This window comes from Balaenoptera acutorostrata, chromosome 20, assembly GCF_949987535.1.
Source record: "Balaenoptera acutorostrata chromosome 20, mBalAcu1.1, whole genome shotgun sequence".
In the NCBI taxonomy this organism is placed as follows: Eukaryota; Metazoa; Chordata; class Mammalia; order Artiodactyla; family Balaenopteridae; genus Balaenoptera; species Balaenoptera acutorostrata.
The window spans coordinates 20,960,496-20,970,848 of NC_080083.1; positions in this window are offsets into that span (position 1 = coordinate 20,960,496).

Sequence of the window (10,353 nt, forward strand, 5' to 3'; positions counted from 1 at the left end):
TCTCAAGGAATTGGCAAACTAATTGAAAAGACTAGACTGTCACACAGGATGCCACCAAGAATCAGGGAGGAGGTGGAGATGCTGGGAAAGTCACTCTACCTCTTGGGTGTGTTCATTAAGATAACACTAACTGGGGACTTCCCTGGAGGCCCAGTGGTTAAGACTCCACGCTTCTACTACAGGGGGCACAGATTCGATCCTTGGTCGGGAAACTAGGATCCCACGTGATGAGTGGCACAGCCAAAAAAGAAAAGATAACACTAGCTACCACAACAGGTAGACCCTGAAATCTCAGAGAAGTGTTCCTCTTGCTCATATAAAGTCCAAAGCAGCCCTGGGAGTGGGGAGAGGGAGAGTGCACCGACCGAGCTCCCCACGGTCATTGACTGGCCCGGGCTGAGAGAGGCTGTGCCATCCTCAACAGGCAGCTTCCAAGGTCACCCTGGGCCTGGGTGGGTGGCCGGCAGGTGGGAGAGAAAGGATGGACGCCTTAACCGCCGGGGCCCAGAAGTGGCGCACATCCCTTCGGGTCACATTCTATCTGTGAGAAACATACTGGGAAGTGCAATCCCGTGGGGACAGCTGCTTCCCCACACCGTGGAGGGGGAATACAGCAAGCTGTCTCTGCCACTTAAGCCTTGGTTTTATGATCTGTAAAATGAGGGCAAGGAGGACTGGATTGAATATCAGGACCGGAAAGAACGTCCCCCCATTTTACATCTGAGTCCACTGAAGTCTGGAAAGTTAACATGACTTGCCCACGATCACAAAGGCACACACAAAAATCTAGGTCCCTGGACTCTCAAACCAATGATAAAAATTCCAGCTACCGCTCATCTCCTCACACAGGCCCTTTACAAACATTGCCTCTGATCCTCGAACAAGCTGTGAAGGAGGTACCATTGTCCTCATTTTACAGACAAGAACATTGAGGTTCAGAGGAAACAGCTTGCCCAAGGTCACCTGACTGGCAAGTAGCAAAGCCAAGAGTTGACCCTTCCCAAGCTGCCTCTCCTATTACTACACCGTCTTCTTCCCAAACAGCTAATGCTGAACTCTCCTTGGTACAAGGACCGAGGCCCCAGGCCTTCCTGCGCTCTGTCTCCTTGGAGCTGAAATCTCCTTTGCCTGCTCACCCTTGACCCCCTGCATGGGAGGTCACACCATGGGCAGCTATCTCTATCAACAACCAGCAGAGGCCCAGAGAGGCTGAGCCACTGCCCCAGTCACACAGCAAAGGAGGGCCTACAAAAACAGGATTGGGTTTAGCGAAAACTTTCCAGGTGGGAGTCCAGGGTTGCTGTGGTGCTTTCAGTGTCAGGAACTCAAGTTCCACCTACCCTGTTGCTCCACAGCCTCTCTCCTAAGTCCACCTCAGGGCCTAGCATGGCTGCCCCAGTGCTACATCTGCACTGCAGCCCGCAAGAAAGGAAGAACAGGGGAAGAGAGGTCACTCTTCCCTTTAAGGACACGTCCTGGAAATTGCACATACCATTTCTGCTTCCATTCCCTCGTCCAGAACTTGCTAACATGGCGACACCTCATTGCAAGGGAATCTGGGAAATGCAGTCTTTGTTCTGGGTGGCCATGTGTTGGGTTCTTATTGAGAAAGAGGAGAGAATGCCTGTAGGAGGCCCGCAGTCTCTTTCCCAGAAACCAGTCAGGCTCAGGTCCCAGTCCAAGCACTGGGCCTGTGACAACACTGCCAGGGTGATGGAGACAAGGGCTGCAGGCTTGGTGCAGTCCCAGGGTAAGAAACGATGGGTCCCCAGCTGACTCCTTCCTCTCCAGGAGCCTTGGCTCATATTTCTGGCTGTAAGGACTCAGCCCCAGGCAGGAGCCTAATGGGAACTAATGTCCATTGGGGTTTATTTGGCTTCCACCTGTGGGGTTGGTCTATCTGTCTCCTGGGAATGGGTAAGTGTCCTCCTCTGAAAGGGCAGAGAGGAGGGTTGAGCCCCCTTCTCTCTCACTGACTCACTCCCCCAGAATAAGTTCTCTGCAGAGAGGGAGTGAAAGGGGGTCCAAGACCTCCTCCCCTAACTTTCCCTGGAGCCACACCGTGGTGGTTAACTTTGTGGGTCAACTTGACTGGGCCATGGCGCTCCCAGACCTTTGATCCAACATTACCCTGGGTGTGTCCGTGAGGGTGTTTCTGGATGAGATTAACATTTGAATTGGTAGACTGAGTAAAGCAGATCGCCCTCCCTAATGTGGGTGGGTCTCATCCAATCCGTTGAAGGCTTGAATAGAACAAAAAGACTAAGTAAGAGGGAACTCCTCCTGCCTGACTACTCGAGCTGGGACATTGGTTTTTCCCAGCCTTCAGACTCAAAAACATCGGCTCTTTTTAGGTCTCGAGCCTGGCAGCTCCCAGACTGGAACTTACATCATCAGTTCTCCTGGCTCTCAGGCTTTTGGACTCCGACTTCAGCTGCACCAGTGGCTCTCCTGTCCCCATCTTGCCATCTGCAGACCTCAGCCTCCATAATTATATAAGCCAATTCCTCAAAAAAAAAATAAACAAACATATTATTTATTTATTTATTCACTTACTATACATAATAAATATATCTCCACCCAACTGGTTCTCTTTCTCTGGAGAACCCTAATACACATACCTGCTTGAGGACCAGGTAAATTGGGGTCACTGGGCCAGCCCTGAGCCCCACATTTTCTCAGTTGGGGGCTTGCACAGGTCACCTAACTTGCCCAAGCCTTGGCTTCCTCACCTATAATATGGGGTCACCATAGCTGACTCAGAGGATTGGCACAAATACTAGATTAAATGAGATTACGTAAGTGAGAGGTCTGACACGTGGTAGATAGTTCCCTTCCCTTCCCCCATCCCCACCCAGGATAAAGCCCAATGAATTGGCAAGAGCAGGCAGCGGCTGTATCCTTCTGGAGGTAAAAGTTATCTTGGATTCATATATCCACAGCAGGTAGCCCTACAAAGGGACATAAAAATGTCTCCGAGAGCCACTCCCACACCAAGGCAGGGTTTATACATTTCTGAGATGCCTCCTCTTCGTATATTTTTCCTTCGGGGCTTTCCTCCCATCTTGATTCTTGCTCACCGGGAAACGTGGCAGGGGTGGCCTTGGCTAGGGGCCACTGTGGCTGCATCCCCAGTCCCACCCCCTGACCCCCACTCAGGTGTGACAGTGCCATCCTCCACCCCCCAAGTGTTGACCAGGAGTCTGTCCCGGCACTTCCAGGGCTATCCCAGATACTACATTCTCTAGATGAAGAGAGAACTGGGGTGAGATGGAGGGAGGACCCATCAAGGCACACTGGTAGGAGGGCCTTTGACCCATCATGATAAAGACTGATGGTGCTTTGAAGGCCCTTTATAGTGTTAAAACATTTCTGCCCCCTCTCTGGGGAGAGCACCCAGGAGAGGAGGGTCTGGTCCTGATTCTGTCACTACCTGGAAGTGAGGCCAAGACCTCAATTCCCTCATCTATGACACAGGAGGGATTAGATGACCTTCATGGTCCCCTCCAGACTGATTATTTGGTGATGCAAGTGGTGGACACATGTCTCCTTTTTACACCAGCACCCATATCCCCTTCCCTTTAGCCCAACCTCCCTGTTAGGAAGCCCCCAACTGTGTGTATTGGGGGCAAGGGTGGAGGGTCCCCTCTGGTGGAGCATCCTGACCCGGCTGGCCTGCAGTGGGCAGCTCTCTGTCCTCTTCCCACTCCATGGGAGCTCCTGGGTTCCTGCTGTCCCCAAGATTAGCCTGTCCACCTCCCTAGGATCCAGGGAGGCCCCATGAAACTTAAATAACATCCCCTTTTTGTTAGCTGCTCAGAACTGGTTTCCATTGCTGCAGATTCCCTGGCTGATACATAAGCCACGCCCACGCCCTGAACATACAAGCCCCTTCTTTAGGATGGCACACCTGCCCTATTGCACATCCTTGAGTGTTTCCCCATCCCTGCCCCTTTTCATCATCAGTTACTGACGTCTCTTCCCCTTATTTATTTATCTATTTGTTTGTTTTTTAAATTTTTGGCCTCGCCGCACGGCTTGTGGGATCTTAGTTCCCCAATGAGGGATCGAACCCACACCCTCAGCAATGAAAGTGAGGAGTCCTACCCACTGGACCACCAGGGAATTCCCTATTCCCCTTTTATAAGGGAGAAAAAGAAGAAGGTGGTAAATCCAGGATGAACAGAACTATTAAGAAGTATAGGGGCTTCCCTGGTGGCGCAGTGGTTGAGAATCTGCCTGCTAATGCAAGGGACGCAGGTTCGAGCCCTGGTCTGGGAGGATCCCACATGCCGCGGAGCAACTAGGCCCGTGAGCCACAACTACTGAGCCTGCGCATCTGGAGCCTGTGCTCCGCAACAAGAGAGGCCGCGATAGTGAGGGGCCCGCGCACAGCGATGAAGAGTGGCCCCCGCTCACCACAACTAGAGAAAGCCCGCGCACAGAAACGAAGACCCAACACAGCCAAAAATAAATAAATAAATTTTTTTAAAAAAAGAAGTATAACCTTAAAGGTAGCTCCTCTCCAAAAACAGAAATCATAACGAACAGAACTGCACTGCTTTAACTTAGACTGTGTTCATCCAGCAGCCCTCTGCTGAGTGCCTGCTGGGTGCCAGGCACTGTGCTAGGCATGGGGACATGCACGAACATGGACACGCCTTCCCTGGAGCAGCTCACAGTTCAGCCTCCCTCGACAGATTAGAACCGAAGTCCCTTGGCAGCATGGTGTCCCCGTGTTTTATGAGATTTTGCATTATGTGAATTTGACACCGTGATATAAAGAGATTAAGAAAGTCTCACTTTATATGCAAAATCTGAAATAATGTGTATCTCAAACATTTTTCTTAAGCATGAAGAATGTTGAAGCTGGCAGTGAATTGTAAACTACGCTTGCATGCTCACCACACGGCAACGCCACTTTAGCGGATAAACAGCAACACCTACCAACCTCTGTCAGGATTTGCCTTAAATTATGCAGCTTTCTGAATTCCACAAGGCCTTCTGGACCGTGTGTCTCACATATGAGGCAACAGGTCTGGTGTTCAGAGCTCTGGCGGTGGAATCAGAGCGCCAGGATTTTACTCCCGTCTCCACCACTGTGTGATCTTGGACGAGGCACTGAGCCTCTCTGTGCCTCAGTTTCCTCATATGCACAATCAAGATAACAGTGCTGCCTCTAGGGGGCTTAGGAGGATTAAATGCGTTCTTCCACGCAACGTGCTCAGGGGAGAGCCTGCAGCCACTGGAGCAGGGGGTGTTTGCAGCGTCTCCCCAGGCTGTGGGTTGGCAGGAAGAGGTCAACACCCACATTATGAGGAACATGAACTGCTGCCCAGAGTAGAAGCAGTTGCCTCAGCACCCTGTATGACCTTGGCCCTTGAGGTCCCTGGGGTTGCACAGCTACTAGAGACCTTCTTTACAGAGGTAGGGCCCTCGGATTCCAGCAACATCACTGCCCATTCATGCCCAGGGGGCTAGGGCACCATCTAGACCCTTGGCCGTGACCATCTTTGGACTCTTATTTCAGGGCATTCACAAACACTCTATAGATTCTTTTTAAAGCTAACCCAGCACTAATAAAGTCACATCTTCATCCAGAGGAGAAAGCTGAGCAGGTGCCCATAGCTCCCAGAGCCAAGCCTCTAGCCAGCACCCTGTGTGCCAAAAGCCTGCCTCTCTAAAGTGCTCCATCATAGTTAATTTTTTTAAGCCAATCTAATGTGATAAATACTACCCTTACTTACTCTGGGGAAGTAAGGGAGGGCACCTAAGCTGGCCTGGAGGACTAGGGAGGCCTCCCCGGATGGGGGTGGAGGTACTGCTCTCCAGTATCTTGAATAAACCCAAGGAGCCAGGTGATGGGGTGGGGCAGGGTTGCCACAGATCAGGCAGGGGCAACAAAGGTATGGAAGAGAAAGCATTGGCACATTCAAGGAATTGCCAGTAGCTCCATATACAGTGGGAAGAGCGTCCACCAGGGTCTCACTCACTCACTTCAGTGAAATGGTTTCTGGAGCAAGTGAGTGAGGCTCAGAGAGACCCTCTCAGAGGGGTCCGTGGCCTTCTTTGCACTGTGGTTGCCTGCCTCTAGCAGTCTGGTGAAGCCCATGGGATCCCACCTTTAAAAGCATAAAACAAAGTATATAGACTTGCAAAGGAAATCAATTATAGCAAAATAGTTGTTATTTTCAAAAGATTTTAAAAAATAAATGTGTGCTCCTGGTAATATATGAGGCTCTTTATCAATGCATTAAGTAATAAGACCTAGTGGCAGGAAGTAGTGCTGAGCAAAAATTGTTTTTCAAGATATTAGAACAACTGAGATATGATACGAAAATATCCTATGATTTCTATTGATGACAAATCCCCAGTACTGCTAATTCTACTGTGGTTCGTTGCCTACACTCTTAATAAAGGGAAATACTCAATTGCAGTTAAAGTTTAGGGAAAATAAAGATGTTACTTTTTCGCATCCAAGTTCACAGAGCTCCAGAATTCTCTCCACATTCCCCTGGGATCTCCAGGATGCCAGGAGCAAAACCCCCGCCTTACAGGAAGACCCGGCTTGGTTCTCAGAACACAGGGGTTAAGAGAATTGACCACTTGTTCCATTACTGCTGCAGGACCTTGGGCAAGAAACCCTGCCATTCGGTGCCTCAGTTTCTCGAGAATCAAATGAGTTGACACACATACAGCAGTCAGAATCATGCCTGACACACAGTCGTTGGTCAATAAATGAGGGTTCGCTCTTTTCATTCTTATTCTCAGCCACCAAAGACGATGGGGAGAGAAACTCGCCGAGAGGGGCTCATTATTTACTAACTGAAGTCATGTTAATAAGCACACGAAGCACAATTAGCAGAGTTATTTCAATTCTGAGGTCTGCTTGACTATAAAAGCCTCACATTTGTCCTTCCCCGATTTCTCTGCTAATTACAACTGCTGCCTTCGTCCATCGCAGCTGCCACATGACGCCCGTGTTGGCCGCATCTAAAGTAGTTGTTAAGGCCGCATAATGGTGCACGCTAACTAATTGGCCATCATGCTGAGGATGAATGGAGTCAGACCACGGAGGCTGGCCAGGACTGGGCCCTAGGACCCCGAGCTGCACAGCCCCAGTGAGCTCTCAGGCCTCCACCTGCCCTCCCAAGCTGCCCCTTGGGACCAGGCTATGAGAGGGTGTAGGGATAAGAGTGCTGAACGAGGTGGCCCTGGGGACCCTGACTGGGGCCAGCCCTGCAGCTATTGATAACTTGCTGTGCAACCATGACTTGGCCCCTGAATGTCTCTGGGCTGTACTTTAATCATCTATAAAATGAGGAAGAGGAGCAGGTAGATCTAGATGCTCTCTAGAGCCCACCCTACTGTACTTTGATTGTTCCATAGTAGTTTCTCTTTAGAGTGGCTGGCAGTTCTGCCCAGTCCCCTGGGGGCACCACAGGCTGCCTGAGGATGAGGAAGTATGAAAGGAGATTGGCAGAGACAGTGGTGCTCACAGAACATTCCATCTGGAGCCCCATACTTCCCAACTTTCATGCAGTTACAAGGCCAAGTTCTGGCCAAAGGACTGTAGGCAGAAGTAACCCAGAAGGGGCAAAGCAAAGAAGAGCTGGTACGTGGTTGCCCCACAGTCTCTTCTCACTTGTGGCCAAAAGGCTTTGTGGGGAGACGGAGGAATTGAGCTGAGATGGGAGCAGCACAGATTTCCAAACTGCCCCTTGGAGGACACGCCCAGTGGACTTTGCAGAGGTTAGAAGTAAATCTTAGTTGTGTTACGCCATTAAGATTTGCAGGCTATTGTTACTATAGCATAACCTGGTCTCTCACCTCATATAGTTACTTTCCAAAAAGTATTCAAATGATGGGCTTTTTAAATAAAGGATTTAGGAGGTAACTGCTTCATAGTACTATTAAGAAAAGAGGTGTACTATAGCAAGAGGGAGTGGACTTTCTAACAATGAGGCTGGCTCAGCGATGAGATGAGTGATCCTCCCAAGGCCCCCTCACCGTGCTCCCCATAACCCCTCAAGTGGGGAACTTGAAACCAAGTTTAATGCACCAGAAATCTATAAGCAGTCCCAACCGTGGGGACCAGGATACAGAGTGAGAGACTAGACATTCTCAATTTTCACTTGGTGAGTTACAAAGAAAATAATGGGTCCCGTGACGGAAGAATCATGCGATGAATTTCAAAATTGAGAAGAAAGTATTTGGGTGTGGGTTTTACTCTGGGGTTCCCTCTCTCAAGAGGATATCGAAGAAGAATTAAGCACAATTCGGTTTTCCCCCTTCCCAGCCACAGATTTGCACCCCAAGAGGTTTCCCTTTCCCTTCTCCTGGAGGGGACTCCAGAATGTGGGAAAGAAATGGATCCTTTCTTATCTCTACAGGGTAAAGGAATCCTACAGAACTTGTGATTCATTTTTTTTTTAATCTCAAAGTTCTTGAGTTAGGAAATAATTCTGGATTGTCCCAATTCTAAATCAAAGACCCTAGCATTGATCATGATTCTACAGCAGCACAGAATTCCACAGTCAGAAGAATCTTAAAGCAACAGAACAGTCCTGGAAAAAAACAGGACAGCAGGTGTCACCCACCTGCTCCGCCATCAAGGCCTAACCCACCAGGGGGGCCACTGGCTTCTTCTTCTTGGGGATGCCCAGGTGAGCCAGCCCCCAGCCTCCCTCTCTCCCCGTGCCCATGCTTCATGTCTCCACAGAGGAGCAAGCTGCAAGCAAGCTATCACCGTGCAGCAAATAAAGAAATAAAGAAATAAAGAGTGTGACTTTGTGTTTGAAGGACGAATGCCAAGTTTCCTCTCCGGGGCCCTCTCCCAAACCTCCGTATATCACCTCCACATGACCAAGCTGTCAGGCCTGCCACCCCAAGCTCTGCTTGGCTGTGATAAACACAAAACAACACATTTTCCACACCTTCAGGCCCTGCAATCAGGAAGAGGGGGGTGGAAAAAATCCATCCAAGCCATTCCAGGATTTATGTTTGAAACTCTTTTCCTTTGTCAGGGGAGAAAACGAGCAGATGTTCCTAAAGGTGAACCCTGTAAATCAGTGCAGATGTGTTGGTGCATCTTGCCCTTTTTGGCAACTCGGCTGGGTTCAGTTTTGCACCAACACCTGGCCATGCATATTGACACACACCCATCCCACCACCTCCCTTTGACTTGCCTACCTCTTATCTCTCTTTGAATCAGCCTTGACCCCTTCTCCAGGAAGTCTGCCCAGATTATGCTCATCTCTTGCCCAGCCCTACAACTTGGGCCCTTTCTCAGCCCCCAATGTGTTTAGGTCATTTCATAATCATTTACTTCTCTTCATCCCATGAACAGCCCAGGAACTCGTAGAGAGTGCTAACTGTCTCCCCCATCAGACAAGGAGCTCCCCCAGGATAGGACATGTCTCCCCCATCAATCCAGGCACTCCTAAGGACAGAAAGCATGCTTCCCCAACTCCATCCCTTTGGCAGGTCAATCACCCTGTTTTAGAAAGCAGGGGAAGCAACGTGACTACACCTTCTAACTCAAGGGTTCTAAACAAGGGGACATTGTGAAGTCTGAAAGTACCTGCCAAATGTTTGTACATACTTGTAATTTTCTGGAAAGAGGATCCATAGCTGTCAAGTGATCCTCAAATGCATCTGTTCAGAGGCAGAGTGAGAGCTTTGGAAGCACCAAGCACTGAATGGATTGTGATACCGGTGCCCTACCCTCACCCACCATATGTGATTCAAAATTAAAACAGCACTGAATTCTGAAACACAAAGCTTCCGCGATGCACAAGTTCATCAGAGCTAAACGTTCTATTTCTTGCTAAGTCTCCTGAGAGGGTGATCCCTGCACCAGGCCTGCTACATAGGAAGGGTTAAGGCCGGTGGCTCCCAGGATGGAGGTGGTGAGATAGAACATGCCTCTCCCAGCCCCTGACGCAGTCAGGCGGGTGCCGAATCTGGCTAAGTCTCTCCCCTGGGAACCTCTGCTTCCCCAGCCTGCGCAGGGGCAAAGGAGGTGGGGGCCATCTCCATGTTTTCTGAACTGGAATGAGACACGTTAGATGAAACTCTGCAGCATCAGCCGGGCTTCACAGGACTTAGCACCCCGAGCACCCTCCTCCCTAAACACCCGCCCCTCCCTGCGCCCCTGACAGGCTCCGGGAGATGAAGGATTTAAGAACTCCCAAGAAATCCCCCACCACCTTTGAAAAGCCATCAGCCCTGAATCTGGCGGGCCTCGTGCAACCCAAGTCCACTTCAATACACAGCCTCACCAGCCATACCCTAAGCACAAGCCTGGAAGTCAAATCCCCCAAAGCAAGGGATCAAGGTTAAGGCTGAGAC